Genomic DNA, 25,262 nt, shown 5'->3' on the forward strand with positions numbered 1-25,262 from the left:
AAAGCATTAAGCAGGCTGCACTTTGGCCCACTTCCCTATAGTTGCTTCTTAACCAAAAGTCATGTAGCTCTAGATACCGAGCATTTATAATTCCCTTGCTCGTATTGATAAGATCTGTGATGTTAGAATCACTAGGCTTTTGTTTAAGAATTATTAAGATATTTTTCAAATCCAGAATTCTGGTGGAACAGCTGCTGCCAACTAGTTTGAAGGCCACTTACAGTGGAACCAAATCAGCATAAGAATATAGTTTCTTCATCTCCTGGTCCCATGACTTCACTCTTCGACCAATCAACAGTCTCTATACCTTTGCCGACTAGCTGTCCAAACCTCTTAAAATTCCTAACCCCAAACTCCTCAGGGAGGCAGATTAGTAGTTTCCTCTTATTTGCTCAGGCGGCTGCCCTACAATTAAACCTCTTTCTCTGCTGCAACTCGGTGTCTCAGTATATTGCTATACCGTGTAGTGGGAAATGAACCTGGTATGGTTATATCAATGATGCAAGAACTCCCTAGTCTACCTTGGTTAAAGTCTACAGCTACTTATTTAGTGGTAGAAAGGAGATTTGTCCAACATTCATAAACATAACTTGTTATCTCTGCCATACATATTTGGATATTAGGAGCTGTGGGAGTAACCTGGAAAGTGGACTCCCCTGATGGCCGATGTTCTCACCATTATGCCAATGAAAATGAATCTTTGCACATCAAGTTTAGAGACCTGGAAGGTACTATCTATTTAAAGTCTTGAGATATCTGCTAATTGAAAATAATTCAACAACAAAAATATAGTGTAGTCCTCATTATTCTCTCCCTTGTTACTAGTAGAAACAAGGTGGTACTGGATTAGATCCTAAGAGACAAAGAAGCCAAGGCTCTGTATCTCCTTTAGCTTCCAAACTGGAATTTCCATTTGTTTGAAATTCAAATGTAGTGTTGCCTTCCAAATTCTGGTAAACAGATTTAAAAACAGAAGTTATTTCGGGGAATGATATTGCTCAGTTCAGCATGCTAAAACATATGCTTTTACATCCCCAGAAAAACCAATACAATCCCACTGTAGCATATATTTCAATAAGTCTTTGGACTGGAGATTATCAATAGCATTTCATATTATTTTATAATATAAAAAATTACTGAAACAAGAGTTTTTCTTTTGATGGATATGTGATTATTCTGCTGACACTTTTTGACATGTTGGCCTTTTGGCCTAAAATAATACCAAAAGAGAAAACATTTGAGTAAGCTCGCTAAAGCATAAATATCTAGAGTAGGGAAATAACCCAAATACTAAAGAGAAGACATTTTGAGTAAGATTTCTCATAACTGATAAAATGACAGGCTCTTGTATGCAAGGATCTCCATGACAAAATAGAGTGAAAATGGGACTTGCAATGAAAAATATATTAGTTTACAGAGCAAGTAGAAATTATGAGAAATCTGCTCCAGTTGAGGAGATTAGTAACCACCAAATTATAGGAGGTCATTGTTATTACCAATTGCCTTCATCTCCCCATGATAATAGAAATATGAACTCATTTTTTCTGGCTTAATCTCTCTGTGTCAATGGTTTTCAGACAAAACCATTGTGGTGAGAATATGAAGAGTCAGGCCATCCTTGGGGAAATTTATATCCTGCCAGATGATAATTAATATGCTTCCATATCACTGTTAAAGAGACTTACTTCATGGATTAAATCCATTCATATCTGATAGGGGTATGCCTCTGATGGCCACTGGCCTGCTGACTTCCCTGAACCTGGCCTTGGGAAACAAGCAACCTATGCCAATGCAAGACAACTTTTAATTGAGCCCTAGAACCTCTGTCCATTTCTACCAGCATATTTTGTCAAATAACCCATTTCATTTTTATCAGGTGAAGGGGCTCAGGGTTATTGGGTAGAGAAGAGAAAAGTGGCAATCATTCTGTATTTGATTCCAATAGGGCAGTGATTCTCAGACTTTAGTGTGCATCTGAATCACACGAGGTACTTAATCATGCACAGGTTGCTGGGCTCCAATTCTAGAGTTGCTACCTTGGTAGGTCTGAGATGAAGCCTGAGTCGTCCCAGGCTGGGGCTGCTAGTCGGAGGACCACATTTTATAAGAAGCACTGCAATGGAGCATATAGATGTTGTTCTTAGATTTTAAACAAATGCTTTCCCAGTTTTGGTGCACAGACTGTGCTACAGTTGCCTGTAAGGGAAAGAAAGGATCAGAGACCAGGAATATGTGTGTAGCCTGGGAGCCAGGGACACCCAGGCTTCTTCAGGTGGATCATTCAGGTAGAATCAAGTCTAAAGATTTGCCTACATAATAAACCTGTAGTTTAATACGAGTCTTATATATTCTACATACTTTTAAAATAAGAGATTATTGAGAAACTATTTCAGGCATTGTATAGATCAGAAACATTAGTAGGATGTTAAATAATCATATAAACCGGAAAAGGGTCTGGCTTGAAGCATGGGCATTTCAGGCCAGCAGACTCAAGAAACCCTTCTAGTAGAGTTGAGAGAGAACCAAAAACAATTGCAGCATTTGTACTTGTCATTTACTAGACTTTTTGTAAATTTTCTTTCCCTCTTCTTCTTCACTTTTTTCTCTTCCTCTTTCACTCCCCCTCCCTCCCTGCCTCCCTCCCTCCCTCCCTCCCTCCCTCTTTCTTTCTTTCTTACACACGCACACAACCAAAGTAAATAAGATATTTTCAGGAAGCAAATGGCATATGCTTACGACATATAGTGAGAAAAAAATTTTCAATATACTTAAGATGTGCATTACTAAATTTCAATCATGGAAGAAAGTATGCTTAAGAAGTAAACACTTGATCTTCTTGCTCAGAAAGATTTGCTCCTTTTAGCATTCCATTGGGAGTACATTTAAAAAAATTCTCTTCCCCTTCTAAGTAGGTAACCATTTAGCTTCTGACATGAAATAGCTAATAACCATCTCTTCCCTTTCGAATGATTAAAATCGCTGTTGAAGGTACGGTTAATTTTTAATGCACTTGTTTCAAAAGTTAGACTAACTTTTAAAAACTCAAGTCAGAAAGTGAAACGGATGTTATCCTATGGATGGATGACATCAATTGAAATGTACTTTTTTTCTTCAAAGTGATTGATGTAATTTTCTATTAAAGTGACCTTTGCTAGAAATGTTTTCCCTTTAATGATTTCCTGTCCCTTTGGCTCAGCAGCCAGAACAGAAAAACTGGTTTAAGCCTGTTTCAGCTACTTGATGTTGAAATGGGAAGAAAAGTGGACTCTGAAGCAAGCATAGCTAAGGTGCCATGTGATAGCCATGGCAATCCTAACCGAGCCTTCTAGCTTCTACCATCACAGCCCTCCTTGGTCTTCTCATTGAATAGTATCTGTTACTTTTATGAAGTCCCACTACCCCATTTTATTATCAAGCATCTGTGGTCATGCAGCTACACTCATAGAATTCCAGATGAATATGCTAACATAATCTGTACCAGGTGTAGAAATATAAATATATTATAAGCTAAAGAAAAATGAGGCAAAGAGGAAGCTGAGATCCAGATATGAAAGGACATTGTAAAGGGATGGAGTGAGAATATACATATACAACTTGAAATAGCTTGCTGTTCTTGGGTCCGTGGTTGAGAATTAAGTGTGCATATGTGCGTATGTGTGCGTGTGTGTGTGTAAACCAGCCCTTTCTAGTTTTTTATTCTTTGTCTTTTTTTTTTTTTTTGTCTGATCTTTCCCTATTTTTAGAAACTGACTCTGGTACAAAATTTCCTCAATGTGTTACCGATTGCATCTTAGAACTTGTTATTTTAATACTTTTGTTAATCTAAATGTCATACTGTTTTCTGACCCATGTATTCACTACCATAAAGAATGTTAGAAAAACACACCAGCATTTATTTAGTTTGTAGAGTGATTTAAATTTTAATTGTGAATAAGGGTTATTTTCCTTTAGCATATGATCCTGTTTATAATTTTCTATCACAAGAGGCAGAAATGTTTTTGTGTTAGCATTATCTAATAGAAAGTGACTCTGACATAAAAGCCTTAGCCATTGAAATTTCTCTAGGAAATGAACAAGAAGTGGTACACAGAAACAAAAAGACATGCTTTTAGGTAATAATCAGTGATAAGTAGTTATTATGATTTATTTCACTACTTGTATGAAAAGTACGGACAGAGTTATTTGAAAGAGCATGGATAGTCTCCTCCCTTATAAGACTTCATGCTGGATCAACAAAATGTGCGCTGCTTTTCAGTGCATATGTACACACATGCATCAACCCACATGCTCACACATATTTCCATAGCCACTTGTTACTACCACTTTCTTAGGGATGAGAAATACCAAAAATAAATAGGAAATAATGTGTGATCTTTCTCATTTGAACTTACACTTGAATTTGTTGGAAAGGCCCCCTTTAGCTTTAACATTATAAACTGTGCTCAGCACTCCAGCCAGTCTCCCTATACATATTTAGTCATGATATTTATTTATAGATCCTATCTGAAATAGAACATACTGAGATACAGAGTAAAGAGATTAAGACAGAATGATTTTTTTTTTCCCATTACTTGTAATGGGACTATTACTTGGGATTATTTCAGTAAAAAGATTCACTTAATCCACAGGTCTTAAGTACAATCCAGATTGATTTAGGCCAGTTGAGCTAATTTCAAATTGGTCTAGAAAGAAATAAAAGCAATGATTTTGTTGCAGGAGGATCTGGAGTTTGACATCCATGTGTATCTGTAAAATCAGCCAAAAAAAAAAAATTGATTAATGTAAGAATAATTACAAATGAACAAAAGTAGGGGAGAAAAAATGTGAAAAAGATTATAAAGCTGAATTAAATTTTTCCTGGGTCTCCAAATATCTCTAGATACATACCTGACCCAACATATTACTCGACCCTGGGTTGCCACTCTTTCCTTTCCCAGCTATGTTATGTCAAAACCCCTTCTGCTTGTGACAAGACATCATGCTTGGTACTTTGGTTACCCGTATGAAGTGAGTGGTGAGGTATTTCTCAAATAAGTCAAGTCCAACTGGCTTGTCCTGTAGAGGACAGAGAAATCGCTATTACTCTCAACCTTTCTCTGGTTTGTAGTTGGACAACATTCAGTAGACACCAGAGAGGTTTGTTTGGAGGTGAGAAGTGCTTCCCATTGAACACCTTTCTATCCAGAAATATAATTCTCATGGATTGACGGCAATGCTGAGTTCAAAAATCTTTGAAAATAAAGTATAAATAATATATATATGTGATTTTCTGTAAATATTTTACATTTCTATCATTTCTATTATATATTTTAATCTTTTTACTTTGGCACTCTGTGCCTTCTATTGTTTTGAGTATTTTATTGCATAATTCACTGAAAATGATGGATTCTACTTTTAATAACATTTTATTTTTAACGAAAAGTTTTAAAATTCAAACTGTTCAGCTAGCACATTTGAGAATTTTACAGGGATGAATTTGGTGAAACTAAGCATTTAAATAAAAGATTACACATTTAAAAATCTATTTGGAAAAAAAAATTGTATCAACTCTAACAACATATTAAATCAGAGATTTATCTTATAAACATAAATATTTTCCCTATCTATCTCACAACCGAGCTTCAGAGCTTAGTGGATAGTCATGCTGTTTACTGATCTGAAAATCTTAGAGTTGCAAATGAAGAATCTGCTTTTTCCACAGGTCCAAGAAGGAGAGAATACTATGTAAGAAAGACAATCTTTATTTCTGCAAAAATAACTCTGCCAAGGCCAGGCATATTACCAAGACACCGAAGTTGAAAGTGGAGATCATGCTAGGCTATCTTATTCATGCTGATGTATGTTCTAATTTCAAGTTTTTTCACTTCGTAAAAGTTCTTGTTTCAAGGAAACCAATTCTCCCTGCCTATACCCTATTTTTATCTCTGAAATAAATAAACAAATGCAGGATATCCTTGGAATGAAATTTTTTTCTTATTAGGAGCTGACTCTGCCCTTCTTTGAACCACAACTGCATATTATAACTTATCAATAAATCATTTCAATGACTTCCGTTACCCCATCTCAGGCTGGAAAGTCACACTTCCTCTGGTCTGACAAACCTTTTAGGTTACTTCTTTAATGTATGTCAAATATATCTATACATCAAATGACATTTCAAGAGCTCGAAAGATCTCATTAGAGTGGTGTTTTAAAATAGTTGAGTTCTATTTTACTGTAAAGGAGAAAAAATATATAACTTTAAGTGACTATGTATTTACCTTTCAGGTATTTATGTGTTATGTGTTTACCTCTCTACCCCTGTAGACCGTGAGATTCTTTGGGCTGGGTCTCTGCTTAATTATTTTTATTTATTTTTATTTTTTTTACACTCTCCTTTGGTGAAATGCCTTGAACAAACTATATTATCAGCAAATTTTGAATTAAACTTTGAAATTTCTAGAATCACATATTTTGTCTGCCTCATGCCCCATTCTATGCCATGGAATGTGGACAGGAGGAAGAACAAAAGGAAAGAAGGTCTCAAGGACAGCATTAAGACATGTGTGGAAATAGGTGTGGTTTTCCTTAGCTTCCCTCCTCCTTCATCACACACACACACACACACACCCTTCTATCTTGTTCACATTCACTTATAATCTAATATTAATATTAATTTTAAATCCCATACTTTACTTGCTTTATTTAAACTACTTGCCCCATCTGCTGAGATAATATTAGGAATTTGATTTGTTAAATTGTCTAATGTCACAATTCTAAGTGGCAGGAGTGGAATTGAACATTGTGTTTATGTGTCTTTTCTTGTAAAGAGAGAGATGGAGGTCTTGCTATGTTATTCAGGCTGGCCTTGATTTCCTGGGATTAAATGATAATCTCAACTTAGCCTCCCTAGCTGCGTTTTATTCTCAAAGGTGAGGTATCTCTCCTCCTCATTCCACCTGTCCTGCTGTCTCTGAAACTCCATTTATCTTGTCCCCTCTAATCTTGCTCTATCTTTTACTCTATCACCTCAACATTTTAAACTTCCTCATTCTATTGTGTGTGTGTGTGGTTTCTTTTTCTTTTTTTTTTTTTTCTCCTAAGCATCATCATTTCTCTCCTATCCTAAATTTGGCTACGTTGACTCTGTGCCTCTTTGTGGTTACAACCTTTTTGCCCTCTTTTCAGGAAAGGATAGTCTGCACTCCTTGTCCCCACTTCCTCATTTTCCATTTACCATGCAACTCGCAGTTGTTTGGCTTTTGTGCCAAACAGACTGAAATTGCCCTAGCAAGGATAAACCACCAAAAGACCTATTTAAACTTTTATATTCCTGAAATAAAGACCCATAGTAATACATTTCACAGGGTGGATACATAAGCTCTTTGACTTTCTTAATTCCTAGTTGCCTTCTGTGAGACCAGTTATCTTCTTACCACCTGACCTCTACTTCTAAGTTTCTCTCGTGAACATCTCTTCTGCATACCATTTAAACTGGCAATTTCTTGTATTCTATTCTCACACCCTACCACTCTTCTTACTGTAAATCTTAGCTTCCTTAGGTATTACCCTCTTCTCTTTTACTGTACCCATTTCCTGTATGCATGTGAGATACACATGTAGACACTGAGAGAGAGATTGTAGGTAGATATCAGATAGGACATCTACAGCCTTGATTTCTGTAGGGGCAATCTAACTTATTGCCACATATTTCTTATCAGATATTCCAGAAATATTAATATTTAATAGGATCTTTTTGAGAAAATTCATGTTTTCTTCCATATTTTCTTATTTCTCCACATCTCATAGCTTTGTAAAAAGCATCACTGTACACCCAACCTTCCAGTTTTTCATTTCCCATTGAATCCTATCCCTCACCCGTCACATACAATTTATTGCCAAATCCATTTGATCTTTCCTGCTGAATTGTTCCAAAACCTATTTCCTATTTTGCATGACACCAACTAATACCGAGTTCAAGCAGGCTTTTGTTTCCATTACCATGAAATAGTGAAATACCAAACTAACAACTCTTTACCTTCAACGTTTCCCTTCTTCCACACTTTATCAGCCTATTCATCTTTCATCTTGTAGCCAGAGTGAGCTTTCAAAGATAAAACTTAGTTCATATCACTCTTCTATAAAAAATTCTTTATTTTAATTTTTGTGAGTACATAATAGGTATATGTATTTCTTGGTTACATGAGATATTTTTATTCAGGCTTGCAATCTATGATAATCACATCAAATATTTGGGATATCCATCACCTCAGACATTAATTTTTTGTGTTACAAACAATCCAGTTTTGCACATTTTGTGATTTGAAAAAAAAATGTACAATTAAATTATTTTTTTACTATAGTCACCCTGTTGTGCTAGCAAATACTAGGTCTTATTCATTCTTTCTATATTTTGTACCAATTAACTATCCCCACTTCTCCCCCACCCCTCCCACTACCCTTCCCAGACTCTCATAACCATCCATCTACTGACTCTCTCTATGAGCTCAATTATTTCAATATTTAGCTCCCACAAATAAGTGAGAACATGTGAAGTTTGTCTTTCTGTGCATAGCTTATTTCACTCAACAAAGTGACTCATGTTGTTGCAATTGACAGGTTCTCATTCTTTTTGTGTGTGTGGCTGAATAGTATTCCACTGTGTATATGTACCATATTTTCATTGCAATCTGTCTGTTAATGAACACTTAGGTTGCATCCAAACCTTGCCTGTTGTGAATACTGCTGCAATAAACAGGGGAGGGCATATATCTCTTCAATATACTGATTTCCTTTCTTTTAGGTATATACCTAGGAGTGAGATTGCTGGATCATATGGTAACTCTATTTTCAGTTCTCTGAGGAACCTCCAAATTGTTCTCCACAGTGGTTGTATTAATTTACATTCCCGTCAACAGTGTACAAGGGTTTCCTTTTATCCACATCCTCACCAGCATTTGTTATTGCCTTTCTTTTGGATAAAAGCCATTTTAACTGGGGTAAAATGATATCTCATTGTAGTTTTAACCTTCATTTCTCTGATGTTCAATAACGTTCAGCACCTTTTCATATACCTTTTTGCCATTCGTATCTCTTCTTTTGAGAAATGCCTAATGAATCTTTTGCCCATTTTTAAAATAATCCAATTATTAGATTTTTTTTTCTATTGAGTTGTTTGAGGTTCTTATATATTCTGGTTTTTAATCCCTTTTCTTTCATTTTCTTTCATTCTGTGGGTTGTCTCTTCACTTTGTTGATTTTTTTTTTTCCTGTGTGGAAGCTTTTTAACTTGATGTGATCCCATTTGCCCATTTTTGCTTTGGTTTCCTGTGGTTGTTGGGTATAGCTCAAGTAATTTTACCCCAGTCCAATGTCCCGGAGAGTTCCCCAAAGTTTTCTTGTCATAGTTTCAGAGTTTGAGGTCTTATATTTAAGTCTTTAATCCATTTTGATTTGAGTTTTGTACGTGGCAAGAGACAGGGGTTTAGTTTCTTTCCTTTGCATATGAATATCCAGTTTTCCCAGTACCATTTATTGAAAAGATTGTTCTTTCCCCAATGTATGTTCTGGGCATTTCTATCAAAAATGAGTTCACAGTAGATGCATAAACTTATTTATGAGTTCTCTATTCCGTTCCTCTGCTCTATGTATCTATTTTTACATCCATGCCATGTTGTTTGGGATACTATACTTCTGTAGCACAGTTTGAAGACAGGTGATGTGATTCTTCCAGTTTTGTTATTTTTGCTTAAGATAGCTTGACTATTCTAGGTCTTTTGGGATTCTGTATAAATTTTAGGATTTTTTTTTTCTATTTCTGCAAAAAATGTCATTGGTAGTTTGCTAGTATTGCATTGAATCTGTAGATTGTCTTGGGAGTATGGACATTTTAACAATACTGATTCAGTCAACCTATGAACCTGATATATCTTACCGTTTTTTGCTGTTTTCTTCAAGTTCTTGTATCAATGTTTGATAGTTTTAATTATAGAGATCTTTAACTTCTTTGATTAAGTTAGTTCTTAGGTTTTCAATTTTATTTGTGGCTACTATAAATGAGATTACTTTCTCAGTTTCTTCTTCAGGTTGTTTGCTGTTAGCATATAGAAATGCTAGTGATTTTTGAATGTTGATTTTTTATCCTAAAACTTGAGTGTATTTATTTATCAGTTTGAACAGTTTTTGGTAGAGACTTTAGGTTTTTCCAAATAAAAGTTCATATCACCTGCAAACAGGATAATTTGACTTCTCCCTCTTCTGTTTGGATGCCACTTTATTTCTTCCTCATGTTTTATTTCTCTAGTTTCAGTGCTTTCTGTACTATGCTGAATAACAATGGCAAAAGTGGGCATCTTTGTCACGTTCCTAATATTAGAGGAAAGTATTTCAGGTTTTTTCTCCAAACTCCATTTCAGTTTGACAATAGCTGTGGGTCTGACACATATGGCTTTTATTATGTTGAGATACATTTCTTCTATCCCCAGTTTTTTAAGTGTTTTTACTATGAAGGGATTTTGAATTTTATCAAAGGCTTTATCAGCATCAGCTGACATGATCATATGGTTTTTAACCTTAATTCTGTTAATAGGATGTATCACATTAATTGATTTGCATATTTTCATCCATCCTTGCATCTCTGGGATAAATCCCACTTCGTCACGATGAATGATCTTTTTAATGTATTATTTAAATCAGTTTGCTAGTATATTGTCGAGAATTTTTGCACTAATATGCATCAGGGATATTGACCTATAGTTTCTTTTATTTGATGTGTCTTTTTCTGCTTTTTATTTATTTATTATTATTATACTTTAAGTTCTGGGATACATGTGCAGAACACACAGGTGTGTTACATAGGTATACACATGCCATGGCGGTTTGCTGCACCCATCAACCCATCATCTACATTAGGTACTTCTCCTAATACTATCCCTCCCCTATCACCACCCCACAACAGGCCCCAGTGTGTGATGTTTCCCTCCCAGTGTCCACGTGTTCTCATTATTCAAATCCCACTTATGACTGAGAACATGTGGTGTTTGGTTTTCTGTTCCTGTGTTAGTTTGCTGATAATGATAGTTTCCAGCTTCATCCATGTCTGTGCAAAGGGCATGAACTCATCCTTCTTTACGGCTGCATAGTATTCCGTGGTGCGTATGTGCCACATTTTTTAAATCCAGTCTATCATTGGTGGGCATTTGAGTTGGTTCCAAGCCTTTGCTATTGTGAACAGTGCTGCAATAAACATATATGTGCATGTGTCTTTATAGTAGAATGATTTATGATTCTTTTGGTATATATCCAGTAATGGGATTGGTGGCTCAAATGGTATTTCTAGTTCTAGATCCTTGAGGAATTGCTACACTGTCTTCTACAACAGTTTAACTAATTTACACTCCCACCAACCGTGTAAAAGAGTTCCTATTTCTCCACATCTCCTCCAGCATCTGTTGTTTCCTGACTTTTTAATGACCGCCATTGCAACTGGCATGAGGTGGTATCTTATTGTGGTTTTGATTTGCATTTCTCTAATGACCAGTGAAGATGAGCTGTTTTTCATATGTTTGTTGGTCACATAAATGTCTTATTTAGAGAACTGTCTGTTCATATCCTTCACCCACTTTTTGATGGGGTTGTTTGTTTTTTTCTTGTAAATTTGTTTATGTTTTTGTAGATTCTGGATATTAGTCCTTTGTCAGATGGATAGATTGCAAAAATTTTCTCTCATTCTCTAGATTGTCTGCTCACTTTGATGATACTTTCTTTTGCTGTGCAGAAGCTCTTTAGTTTAATCAGATTCCATTTTGCAATCCTAGTCTGATAAAACAGACTTTTGCCCAACAAAGATCAAAAAAGACAAAGAAGGGCATTACATTATGGTAAAGGATCAATGAAAAAAGAAGAGCTAACTATTCTAAATATATATGGACTTATTACAGGAGCACCTAGATTCATAAAGCAAGTTCTTAGAGATCTAAAAAGAGACTTAGACCCCCACACAATAATAGTGGGAGACATTATAACCCCACTGTCAATATTAGACAAATCAATGAGACAGAAAATTGACAAGGATATTCAGGACTTAATAAAAATCTACAGAACTTTCCACCCCAAATCAGCAGAATATCCATTCTTCTCAGCGTCACATCGCACTTATTCTAAAATTGACCGTATAATTGTAAGTAAAACACTCCTCAGCAAATGCAAAAGAATGGAAATCATAAAGAAGAGTATTTTTCTACTTTTGGTATCAGAGTTATGCTGGCCTCATAGAATGAGTTTGGAAGTATTCCCTTCTCTATGTTTCAGAATAGTTTAATTTGATGTTTAACATAAAATTATCATAATAGATTGATATGGGTATTAGCTCTCCTTTAAACATTAGATAGAGGTCAGCAGCGAATCCCTCAGGTTCCTGGCATTTTGTTACTGAGAGACATTTTATTATGACTGTGATCTTGTTATGTGTTATTGCTCTGTTCAGGTTTTGGATTTCTTCATGGTTTCATCTTGGTAGGTTGTATATGTTTAGGAATTTATCAATTTTTTTCTAGAATTTCCAATTTATTGGCATATGGTTGCTCATAGTAGCCACAAAGAATACTTTTAATTTCTGCAGTTGCAAAGTTTCCTTTTTCATTTCCAATGTTATTTATTTGGGTCTTCTTTCTTTTTTTCTTAGTCACTCTGGCTAAATGTGTGTCCATTTTGTTTATCTTTTGAAGAAACCAGCTTTTGGTTTTGTTGATCTTTGGTATTGTTTCCATCTCTTTAATTTCATTTACTTCTGCTATGATTTTCTTTATTATTATTTCTTTATTATTCTTTTTTATCTTTATTATTTCTTTTACTCTACTAATTTGGGGTTTGAGTTGTTCTTGCTTTTGTATTTGTTTAAGATAACTCATTAAAACATTTATTTAGAGTTCTTCTTCTTTTTTGATGTAGACACTTATAGCTGTATTACTAATTATAGTTTAGTACAACATGTATTTTGCATGTTGTTTGCACTATCATTTGTTTCAAGAAATTTTTCATTTTCCTTCTTAATTTCTTCATTGACCTGCTGGTCATCCAGAAGCATATTGTTGAATTTTCAAGTTATTTGTATAGTTTCCTAATTTCCTCTTATTATTGATTTCTACTTTTATTCTATTGTGGTCAGAGAAGATGCTTGATGTTACTTAAATTTTTGAATGTTTTACAACTATTTTGTGACTTAGCATGTGACTTATCCTTGAGAATAATCCATGTGCTAGAAAAGGAATGTGTATTCTGTAGCCATTGAATGAAATGTTGTATAAATATCTATTAGATCTATTTGGTTTACAGTGCAGATTAAGTCCAATATTTCTTTATTCATTTTCTGTCTGGAAGATCTATCTAACGCTGAAAGTGGGATGTTGGTCTCCAGTTAGTATTGTATTAGAGTACATCTCTTTCTTCAGTTTTAATAACATTTGCTTTATATATCTGGGTACTCCACTGTTGGGTGCATATGTATTTACAATTGTTATATCCTCTTGCTCATCTGACCACTTTATCATTATTTAATGAACTTCTTTGTCTCTTCTTGCTTGCAATCTATTTTGTCTAAGTGTAGCTACTCCTGCTGATTTTGGTTTCCATTGACATGAAATATCTTTTTCCACCCCTTTATTATTTGTCTTTGTGTATATTTATAGGTGAAGTGTGTTTCTTGTAAGCAACAGAAAATTGGGTCTTTTTTTATTGATTAATTCAGCCATGCTATGCTTTTGATTGGAGTCTTTTGTGCATTTACATTTATTGTTATTATTGATAAGTAAGGATTTATTCCTGCCATTTTGTTATTTGTTTTCTGGTTGTTTTATGGTCTTTTCTCCCTTTCTGTCTTCCTTTTATTAAAGGTAAATTTCTCTGGTGGTGCAATTTAATTTTTTGCTTTTCATTCATTGTGTATCTGTTGTATAAGTTTTCGTTTGAACTTGTTATGAGACTTGCAAATAATATCTTACTACCCATTATATTAAGCTAATAAGTTAACTCTATTTACATAAACAAACAAGCAAAAAGAAAACTAATAAAATTGTAAACTTTAATTTCATTCACTTTCTTTTTAGTTTTTTGTCATTCCTATTTATATCTTTTTGTACTGTGTGTTGTAAAGAAGTTGTAGTTATTATTTTTAATTGGTTCATCTTTTAGCCCTTCTACTTAAAATAAGAGTAGTTTACACTCCACAGCTATAAGTGCTATATAATATTGTGTTTTAACTGTGTACTTACTACTAGCAGTGAGTTTTTCACCTTTAGATAGTTTCTTATTTCTCACTAATGTCATTTTCTTTCTGACTGAGATACACTCTTTAGCATTTTTTGTGGGACACATCTTGTGTTGATGAAATCTCTCAGCTTTTGTTTGTCTTGGAAAATATTTATTTCTCCTTCATGTTTGAAAGATATTTTCACCACTATTCTAGGGTAAATTTTTTTTTCCTTCAGCATTTTAACTATGTTATGCCACTACCTCCTAGCCTGTAAGGTTTCTGCTGAAAAGTGTGCTGCCAGATGTATTGGAGCTCCATTGTATGTTATCTGTTTCTTTTCTCTTGCTGCTTTTAGAATCTTTTTATTTATCTTTGACTTTTGGGAATTTGATTATTAAATGTCTTGAGGTGGTCTTAGCGTTAATCCTGCTTGATGATCTGTAACCTTTTTTTTACTTGGGTATTGATATCTTTCTCTAGGTTTGGGAAGTTGAATAAACTTTATACCCCTATCTCTTTCTCTACCTTCCCTTTCAAGCCAATAACTCTTAGATTTGCCCTTTTGAGACTATTTTGTAGATCTTGCGGGCATGCTTTATTGTTTTGTATTCTTTGTGTTTTTGTTTGTGTCTCTTCTAGTTGTGTGTTTTCTAATAGCCTGTCTTGAAGCTCACCACTTCTTTTATCTTGTTGATCAATGCTCCTATTTAGAGACTCTGATGCATTCTTCAGAATGTCAGTTGCATTTTTCAACTCCAAAATTTCTTTTTGGTTCTTTTTAGTGATTTCAATATCTTTCTTAAATTCATCTGGTAGAATTGTGAATTCCTTCTCTATCTTGAATTTCTTGGAGATTCCTCAAAACAATTATTTTGAATTCTACATGTGAAAGGTCACATATCTCTCTTTCTCCAGGACTGAGCCCTTATGCTATGTTTTGTTTGTTTGGTAAGCTCATGTTTTCCTGTTTTCCTGGGTAATCTTGATGCTTGCAGATGATCGTTGGTGCCTGGGCACTGAAGTGTTAGGTATTTATTGTAGTCTTCACTGTCTGATCATGTATGTGTTCCTGATTCTTGAGAGGAATTTTCAGGTATTCAAAAGAATTTGGATTTTGTGATATAAGCCATGTCTGCATTAGGGAGTACCCCAGGCATAGTAATGCTGCGGTTCTTTCAGACTCATAGAGGAACCATCCTGATGGTCTTGAAAAAGATCCAGAAGAATTCTCTGGGTTATGAGCCAGAGACAATTGTTCTCTTTCTTACTGTCTCCCAGACAAATGGGGTCTCCTCTTTCCACTCCCTACTCTCTTTCTCTCTCTCTGTGTTAAGCTACCTGGAGCTGGGGGTGAGGTGACACCCATATTTCTGTAGCCACCAGTACTAGACTGTGCTGGGTCAGACCTGAAGTCAGTACAGCACTGATTCTTACCCAAGGCCCTCTGTAACCACTACCTGACTGTCGCTTATATTTGTTCAAGGCCGTAATGCTCTCCATTAGCAGGTGGCTAAGCCAGCTATGCCTGCTTCCTTCCCTTCAGGATGGTGAGATTTCCCCAGACCTGGCTGGTTCCAGAGATGTCATCCAAGAGCCAGGGACTTACCAAAAAAAAAAAAAAAAAGAAAAGAAAAAAGAAAACACCTTAGAAATCTTTCTGGTATTCTAGTCTCCTGTGGCTGAGCTGGCACTCAAACCATGAGACACAATCCTTCTCACTCTTTCTTCCCCTTTTCATAGGCAGAGGAGCCTCAGTCTACAGCCACCATCAACACATACCCATGGGGAGTGTTGCCAGGCTACAGCCAATGTTCAGTTAAGGACCAATGGTTCTTCAGTCAGTTTATGGTGAATGCTGCTAGGCCTAGGGCTCACCCTTCAGGGAAGTGAGCTCCTGTCTGTCTCAGGACAGGTCCAGGAATGCTGTTCAAGAGCCAAGATCTGGATTACGAACTCAATTGCCCACTTGGTGCTCTACCCGACTGTGGCTGAGCTGGTATCTAAGGTACAAGGCAAAATTTGCTTTACTTTTCCCTCTGCTTTTCTGAAGCAGAAGGAGTGTCTCACTGTATACACTACAGTGATTCAGAACGTGCTGGTTCTCACCTGAAGCCAGTAAATCTGAGTCCCACCAATGGTCCATGATGATACTACCTGGGTATCATTAGTGATTCTTCAGTGCTCCAGATTTCTTCAGTCAGAATCCATCACTTTTTAGTCAGTGATGGATTTTGCCATAACTGAGTCCCTTTTTTCAAGGAAGTGGGTTCCCTTCTGACCTAGGATGTGTCTAGAAATATCTGGGAGCTAGTACATGGAATGAGGGCCTTATGACCTGTCTGGTGCTCTATCTTCCTGTAGCTGACCGGGTCTCTAATATGCAAGACAGAGTCCTCCCTACTCTTCCCTCTCCTCTCCTCAAGGAGAAGGAAGATGTCTGTTTTGGAGTCATGAGCTGTGTTACCTGAGGTTGAGGGATGGGTAATGCAAAAGCATCCATATTTGCCCCTGTTGGTTTCTCAGTAAGGCACAACACCCTACTGAGATATGTGTGTGTGTGTGTATGTGTGTGTGTATATATATATCTCATAAATGTATCTAATATATATATATCTCATAAATGTATCTCATATATACATATATATCATAAATGTATCTCATATATATACTTAACAGGAAAATAAAGTTTTATTTTTGCTTTATTGTTCTTATAGCTATCCTTTTTATATAGAATAGGAAAAGATTTACTCTGTTTCTTTTGTGGATATGGAAACTAAATCTCAAGTGAAGTCATATCCAATTACCAAGATGTTTAAGAAACATCAGTAAACCAGAGTTCTTACAACCCAATCTCCACCAGGCCCAAGTGCATGACCAGAACATATTTTCAGTTTCAGTGAAAGACATGATTCATTGAAAAAAAAATACTGATTATAGTATTTCTTAAACATCATCCATGCCCTAAGTAATATACTCATAGCAATGAAAAGATAATATACTCATAGCAATGAAAAGATGAGATGATGGGGTTTTCTAACTATAAGATCGTATCACCTGCAAAGACAATTTGACTTCCTCTCTTCCTATTTGAATACCTTTTATTTTTTTCTCTTGCCTAATTGTCCTGACCAGAACTTCCAATACTATGTTCAATAGGAATGGTAAGAGAGGGCATCCCTGATTTGTTCCAGTTTTCAAGGGGAATGCTTCCAGCTTTTACCCATTCAGTGTAATATTGGCTGTGGGTTTGTCATAAATGACTCATTATTTTGAGGTAGGTTCCTACAATACATGGTTTATTGACAGTTTTCAACATGAAGGAATGTTGAATTTTATCAAAGACATTTTCTGCATTTATTGAGATAATCATGTGGTTTTTGTCTTTAGTTCTATTTATGTGATGTATTACGTTTATTGATTTATGTATGTTGAACCAACCTTGCATCCCAGGGATGAAGCTGACTTGATCATGGTGGATGAGCTTTTTAATGTGCTGCTGTATTGGTTTGCCAGTATTTATTTATTTATTTATTTATTTATTTTTGGACAGAGTCTCACCCTGTCCCTGTCACCCAGGCTGGAGTGCAATGGCACAATCTCGGCTCACTGCAAACTCTGCCTTCCAAATTCAAACGATTATCCTGCCTCAGCCTCCCGAGTAGCTGGAATTACAGGTTCCCGCCACCATGCCCAAGTAATTTTTGCATTTTTAGTAGAGACAGGGTGTCACTGTGTTGACCAGGCTGGTCTTGAACTCCTGACCTCACGATCTGCCCGCCTTGGCCTCCCAAAGTGCTGGGATTACAGGCGTGAGGCACCACGACTGGCCTGTTTGCCAATCTTTTATTGAGAATTTTTGCATCAATGTTCATCAGGGATATTGGCCTTAAGTTTTCTTTTTTTGTTGTATCTTTGCCAGATTTTGGTGTCAGGATGATGACGGCCTCATAAAATGAGTTAGGGAGGAGTCTCTCCTTTTTAATTGTTTGGAATAGTTACACAAGAAATGGTAAGGGCTCCTCCTTGTACCTCTGGTAGAATTCAGCTATAAATCCACTGGGTCCTAGGCTTTTTTTTTTTTTTTTTTTTTTTTTGGTTCGTAGGCTATTTATTACTGTCTCAGATTCAGAACTTGTTATTGATCTATTTAGGGATTCAACTTCATCATGGTTCAGTCTTGGGAGGATGTATGTATCCAGGAATGTATCAGTTTCCTCTAAACTTTCTAGTTTATTTGCATAGAGGTGTTTACAGTATTCATGGATGGTTGTTTGTATTTCTGTGGGGTTAGAGTTAATATCCTCTTCATCATCTTTTTATTGTGTCTATTTGATGCTCCTTTCTTTTCTTCTTCATTAGCCTAGCTAGTGGTCTATTTTATTATTTTTTTCAAAACACCAACTCTTGGATTCATTGATTTTTTTGAAGGGTTTTTTTTTTTTTTAACATATATATATATATATATATCTATCTCCTTCATTTCCACTCTGTGCTTAGTTATTTCTTGTCTTCTGTAAACTTTGGGGTTTGCTTGCCTTGGTTCTCTGATTCTTTTAGTTGTGATGTTAGCATGTCAATTTGAGATCTTTCTAGCTTTTTGATATGGGCATTTAGTGCTATAAATTTTCCTCTTAACACTGCTTTAGCTGTGTCCCAGAGATTCTGGAACAGTGTCTCTTAAGCAACATCAGCAAAGTCTCAGGATACAAAAATCAATGTGCAAAAGTCATAAGCATTCCTATATGCCAACAACAGACAAGCAGAGAGCCAAATCATGAATGAACTCTTAATTTACAATTGCTAAAACAGAAGAAAATACTAGGAATACAGCTAACAAGGGAAGTGAAGAACTTCTTCAAGTATAACTACAAACTACTGCTCAAGGAAATCAGAGAAGACACAAACAAATAGGAAAACATTCCATGCTCATGGATAGAAAGAATCAATATTGTAAAAATGGCCATAATAGCCAAATAAATTTATAGATTAAATGCTATTCACATTAAACTACCACTGATATTCTTCACAGAATTAGAAGAAAGTATTTAAAAAATTTTATGGAACCAAAAAAGACCTTATGTAACCAAAAGAATCCTTGAGAATAAAGCTGGAGGTGTCATGCTACCCGACTTCAAACTATACTATAAGGCTACAGTAACCAAATATACTATAAGGCTACAGTAACCAAAAGCATGGTACTGGTACAAAAACAGACACACAGAGCAATAGAACCAAGTAGAGAACTCAGCAATAAGACCGCACATCTACAACTGTCTGTTCTTTGGCAAGCCTAACAAAAACAAGTAATGGGGGAATGATTCCCTGTTTAATAAATGGTGCTGGCAGAACTGGCTAGCCATATGAACAAAACTGAAATGAGACTCCTTCCTTACACCTTATACAAAAATTAAGATGGATTAACGACTTAAATGCAAAACCTAAAACTATATAATCCCTAGAAGAAAATCTAGGCAATACCATTCAGGACATAGACATGGGCAAATATTTCATGATTGAAATCTCCAAAAACAATTGTGACAAATGTAAAAGTTGACAAATGGGGTCTAATTAAACTAAAGAGCTTCTGCATAGCAAAAGAAACTATCATCAAAGCAAACAGGCAACCTACAGAATGGGAGAAAATTTTTGCAATCTATCCATATGACAGAAGTCTAATATCCAGAGTCTACAAAGACCTCAAACAAATTTACAAGAAAAAAACAAACAACCCTATTAAAAAGTGAGCAAAGAAAATGAACAGACAATTCTTGAAAGAAGATATTCATGTGGCCAACAAACATATGAAAAAAAAAATGCTCAACATCCCGATCATTAGAGAAATGCAAACCATAACCACAGTGAGATATCATCTCTCACCAGTCCGAATGGCAGTTCTTAAAAAGTCAAGAAACAAGAGATGCTGGCGATGTTGCAGAGAAATAGGTATCCTTGTACACTGTTGGTGGGAATTTAAATTAGTTCAACTATTGTGGAAGACAGCGTGGCATTCCTCAGAGACCTAGAGGCAAAAATACCATTTGACTACTACCAGTAGTAGGGATCCTGCTACTAGTATATACCCAAAGGAATATAAATCATTTTATTATGAAGCTATATGCACGTGTATGTTCACTGTAGCACTATTCATAATAGCAAAGACATGGAATCAACCCAAATGCCCACGTATACACCAGGGAAAAGTATGTAGCCACAAAAAGGAATGAAATTAGGTCCCTTGCAGGGCTATGGAGGGAGCTGGATACCATTATCCTCAGCAAACTAATGCAGGAATAAAATACCCAATACCACATGTTCTCATTTATAATTGGGAGCTGAACAATGAGAGCTCATGGACACAGGAAGGGGAACATGCGGCCTGTCAGAGGTAGACAGCTTCAGAAGGGAGGGAAAGCGGAAAGCATTAGGAAAAATAGCTAACATATTCTGGGCTTAATACCTACGTGATGGATTTATAGGTGCAACAAACCACCATGGTACACATTTACCTATGTAACAAACTTGCACATCCTGTACATGTACCCTGGAACTTAAAATTAAAAATTAAAATTAAAAAAAAAGAAAAAAGATAGATATAATCTGATTCAGAGAGAAAATTCAGAGTTTTGACAATTTGGTTTCCTTGTCCCACATATTTTTTCAGACACTTACTGATTGTATGTTCACTTCTTTCAATTACCCAGTTTCTAAAATGGGGATAGTGATATCTGCCTCACAGAGTTAGTAGGATGGTTGCATGAGATAACTTATGTAGTTTCTGGCCCCGAGCTTGATAAAAATGAAGTGAGCAAGAAATACAAATCTCCTCTTCTTCCTCTTTTCTATTCTGGTCCCATTTGTCTTCTGCATTACTCAGCAGATTATTGCTGTACTGTCCTCAGTGGTCCCTCGTTCTCTATCTTCTTTTGCAATTCACCTTCTACTCAATTTTGGGCTAAAAAAAAAATGAGTTAATAACAAGGCTACTGGAAATATCAGGCTGCTAGTCCCCCACAAATGTTTATTAATGAAATCCATAATAAGATTTAATTTATATTTTGAATGTCAGGTGAAAGACACGAGACATTTGTGAAATTCTGGTCCAAGCCATTTTCATGACATTTTAAAACATGGGTTGTGGTCCTGGCTTAATCTATGCCTAATGCTTTCTTCTTAATAACACATTCTGAAAGCCCTCCCCTACATGTTAGCTAGCTAGAATTAGCATCATTGCTTTTACTCTCTTTGCTGAGGTAGGAGAAAGTATGTAAGTCATTCCTAGTTGAATGTTTACTCTAATTGGGAACAATTTCTTTTTTTTTTTTTTTTTTTTTTTTTTTTTTTTTTTTTTTTTTTTTTTTTTTTTTGAGACGGAGTCTTGCTCTGTCGCCCAGGCTGGAGTGCAGTGGCCGGATCTCAGCTCACTGCAAGCTCCGCCTCCCGGGTTCACGCCATTCTCCTGCCTCAGCCTCCCGAGTATCCGGGACTACAGGCGCCCGCCACCGCGCCTGGCTAGTTTTTTGTATTTTTTAGTAGAGACGGGGTTTCACCATGTTAGCCAGGATGGTCTCGATCTCCTGACCTCGTGATCCGCCCGTCTCGGCCTCCCAAAGTGCAGGGATTACAGGCTTGAGCCACCGCGCCCGGCCTAGGAACAATTTCTTTAAAGGAAAGTGGAACTATTACTGTATACAATTTGGAAATCTTAAAAGCAAGTTTTAAAATCATTACAAAACATTAAAATCCTGTGCAATTTTTTGTGTGTGTTCTTCATGCTGCAAAACACCTTCAAATAGGGCAATGACCAGAGTTGATGAAATTATACTCCGCCACTCCCTTTACAAAGCTCCCTGTCTCCAAAGAAGCCTTTGTTTCCATGGGCAACAAAGCCACAATGGCACACGGATTCTGAAGCACTCAGATTGACTTGCAGCCCCAAGGTAAACAGTTGCCTGCACCACATAAATACTGAAAGCAAAATTCTCTTGGTAAAAGACCTGACCAGCATGAATTGAGGGGTAAGCTACAGGCTGCTCCAAAAAGCCTGCCTCCAACAGCTCCCTGATAAAAGTTCACAGAGAGAGTGCTATATGCCCTGTGGTTTCAATAATTTCTACCACTTAGGGATAGGAGTTTTTTTTTGTCAGATATTTGCAGCTTTTATATTGCTTTGACATACAATAGAATGGCATTAATGTCATCATTGCCCTTCAAATTCTAGGGAGAACACAGTGTCCAGCAAATTTGTTTATTTCTAAATCAAGGCAAATTGAAGGAATTTTCTTCATGCTTTGAAACCAATAGTTTTGAGCATTTGTATGTATAATCACACATTCATGGCTATAAACAAAAGTGGAAATAATTATCTTTATATCAACTTTCACAGTTAATTTTTTCTGTCTTATTTACAAGTTCAAATGTGTTTCATTGTATGATGTTAGGCTATTTCTAAACAGTTTCATAATAATTGTAAAAATTCAGGTGATCTCAGCAATATTGTTTTAATAATGTGGGTAATTAGAAGAAGAGCTTGTTCAACCTGGATGTTTTCCTTATTTTTCTCTCAACAAAATGTTCAAGTGAGAAAGTAGAGATAACATATCTGGAGGGAGAGATTCCTAGAATGTGGTGATGTTGGCTTTGTGTGATGTATTTCCAGCTATAACACAGTTTACTCATACTCTGAACATTGTATCTCTTCCAGAAGCACCCAGTATTTTAGAATGTTTTTGTCCCATCCTGGTGGTGTATTTGTTCTGTGAAGAGAAGCAGCATGACATGTAGCTCCCTATTGTATTCCCATCCCCCAGTATAACTTGCCACTTAAATATGGCACTTAGTAAGACTTGTTGAAAGATTGGAATGTAAGTTGACAAAAGCATATTCGGAAACACTAAAATGATTAAACTACACAGTCTACACTAGAGCGAGAGATGCATAAACCAGTATGTAAAACATGCAAGTGTTGCAGTAGAAATATCCACTCATCTAGGACTCTGTCTCTCATATCTCACAACATATCAAAACAGTGAACTGATGCTCAGCAATAAAAGTATCTTACATTTGTGTGATTGTTTATGAAGCATGTCATCTTATGTGATCTTCACCACTATACTATGAGTTCAGGAGAAAATCCATTTAATGATATATACAATGAGCATAAGTTAAGGGAACTTGAATTATTTCCCTAAGGTTACAAGAAAGTTACTCAAGTCCTCTGGATTCTTTCTTAATACTCTGTCTATTACTCCCTTGCCTCCTCAGATTCTGAGTAGGAGAAAAGAGGATGAAGACTTGAGAATGCAGAGATAAGACAGCAGTCATTTAGTTGCAGATGGTCATTTAGCCACACAGAATTCAGATAAAATCCATTCAAAATTTTTGGAAGACTCATCCATTTAGAGAACTCTAGATTTATTGACAGAAGTCAGACCGTGCCATTAAGATGTTAAAAGAGAGATACTAATAGAAATGTGATTTTAGGCAGTTAATGTTAATATATTAATTAACCACTTTTGTAAAATGTTTTCAAATTTAAAGACCTTTTCTTCCGATGATCGTATTTGATATTCACACAAATCATAATTGGGAGGCATTGAAACTGGCCTACACTTTCAGTGGACTCTATGTCCTATGATGTTTTTCACTCCTAAGCTACTTGGCAAACATCCTGAAGGCCTTGGCAGTGCTGCCACCGTGGTTTATAACCATGGCTAAGTCCCCAGCTGGACCTGTTTAACTTCCAGTCGGGTCTATGGGCACTGCCTGCATGGAGCTTTCTGAAGTAAGCTCTCCAATTCCATTAGAGACAAAGCACAACAGTAGGACTTCATCAGTTCTAATCCATACCATTTAATGGAAAATTATTCATTCAACATTTATTGAATATTTTCTACCTGCCAGGTACTGTATGGTGCTGGCTTTCCTTCAAACAATGAAAATGAGTCTCTACTCTCAACCATATTATCAACCACTCAACAGTTTCTTCATCTTTCTATATGAAGAAGAGAATATAAGGTTACAACAATTAAGAAATGTCTTAAGCAAAATTTCTAAAGAATTAGTTTGCTGAATTAAGTCATAACTGTTGATGTTATTATCAGATTACGTATCATCTAAATAATTTTTCACAAGAATTCAAATTTAGTCTCAGTTTTCAGAGGAATATTTTATTTAAAGTTACAGTTTAATGTCTTCTGTAAGCATTTAGGACATTTTTTTTTCTATTGGTAAAAATAGTTTATTTTGATTTCCCAGGAGTGTTTATAACTGCAGGATTGATGTTTCTGTTATTCTGTTAGGTTTTTTTCTTCAAACAGATAATCTGGTTTCAGGTTATTCAGTAGTCCTCTCTTTTCCATGTGCTGAAAAGTTGATTTTGTAATGTTTCTGCTGGTGCTATTTTATACAGAAAAATGTCAAGGTCCATTTAAAAAATCCATTGGAGGTAATATAATGCAAAGAGAAAAGGAACATGGGCTTCAGACTCAGTTAAGCAAAATTTTGAACCTCAGTTTCATGGATGAGTATTTATATTTACTTTGGGGTGTCAATTAGCTTCTCTGGCCTTTAATTTCTTCATCTGTAAATGGAGGTAAGATTTTCTGTCTTTAGGTTTTATTAAGAGTTATAAGGCAATTTTGGAATGGTCATATCGAACCGAAAAAGAGCTCACATTGCCAAGACAGTCCTAAGCAAAAATAACAAAGCTGGAGGCATCACGCTACCTGACTTCAAACTATACTACAAGGCTACAGTAACCAAAACAGCATGGTACTGGTACCAAAGCAGAGATATAAACCAATGGAACAGAACAGAGGCCTTGGAAATAACACCACACATCTACAATCATCTGATCTTTGACAAACCTGACAAAAACAATAAACAGGAAAAAGGATTCCCTATTTAATAAATGCTGCTGGGAAAACTGGCTAGTCATATATAGAAAGCTGAAACTGGATTCCTTCCTTACACCTTATATAAAAATTAATTCAAAATGGATTAAAGACTTAAATGTTAGACCTAAAACCATAAAAAC

The 25,262-nt window shown here is 35.8% G+C and overlaps 1 long non-coding RNA gene across 1 annotated transcript in view; it reads right to left on the reverse strand.

Moving 5' to 3' along the window:
• Positions 1-4,154: 4,154 nt before the first annotated feature.
• The window catches only part of LOC105489199 (uncharacterized), a 45,300-nt gene continuing 24,192 nt past the window's right edge, over positions 4,155-25,262 (reverse strand). The window contains exons 4-5 of the long non-coding RNA XR_011609120.1: positions 4,888-5,055; positions 4,155-4,746 (exon numbers count right to left, since the gene is read on the reverse strand). This is a non-coding gene — a long non-coding RNA (uncharacterized lncRNA). The remainder of the gene's footprint in view (positions 4,747-4,887; positions 5,056-25,262) is intronic.

Source organism: Macaca nemestrina, chromosome 1, assembly GCF_043159975.1.
Source record: "Macaca nemestrina isolate mMacNem1 chromosome 1, mMacNem.hap1, whole genome shotgun sequence".
In the NCBI taxonomy this organism is placed as follows: domain Eukaryota; kingdom Metazoa; phylum Chordata; class Mammalia; order Primates; family Cercopithecidae; genus Macaca; species Macaca nemestrina.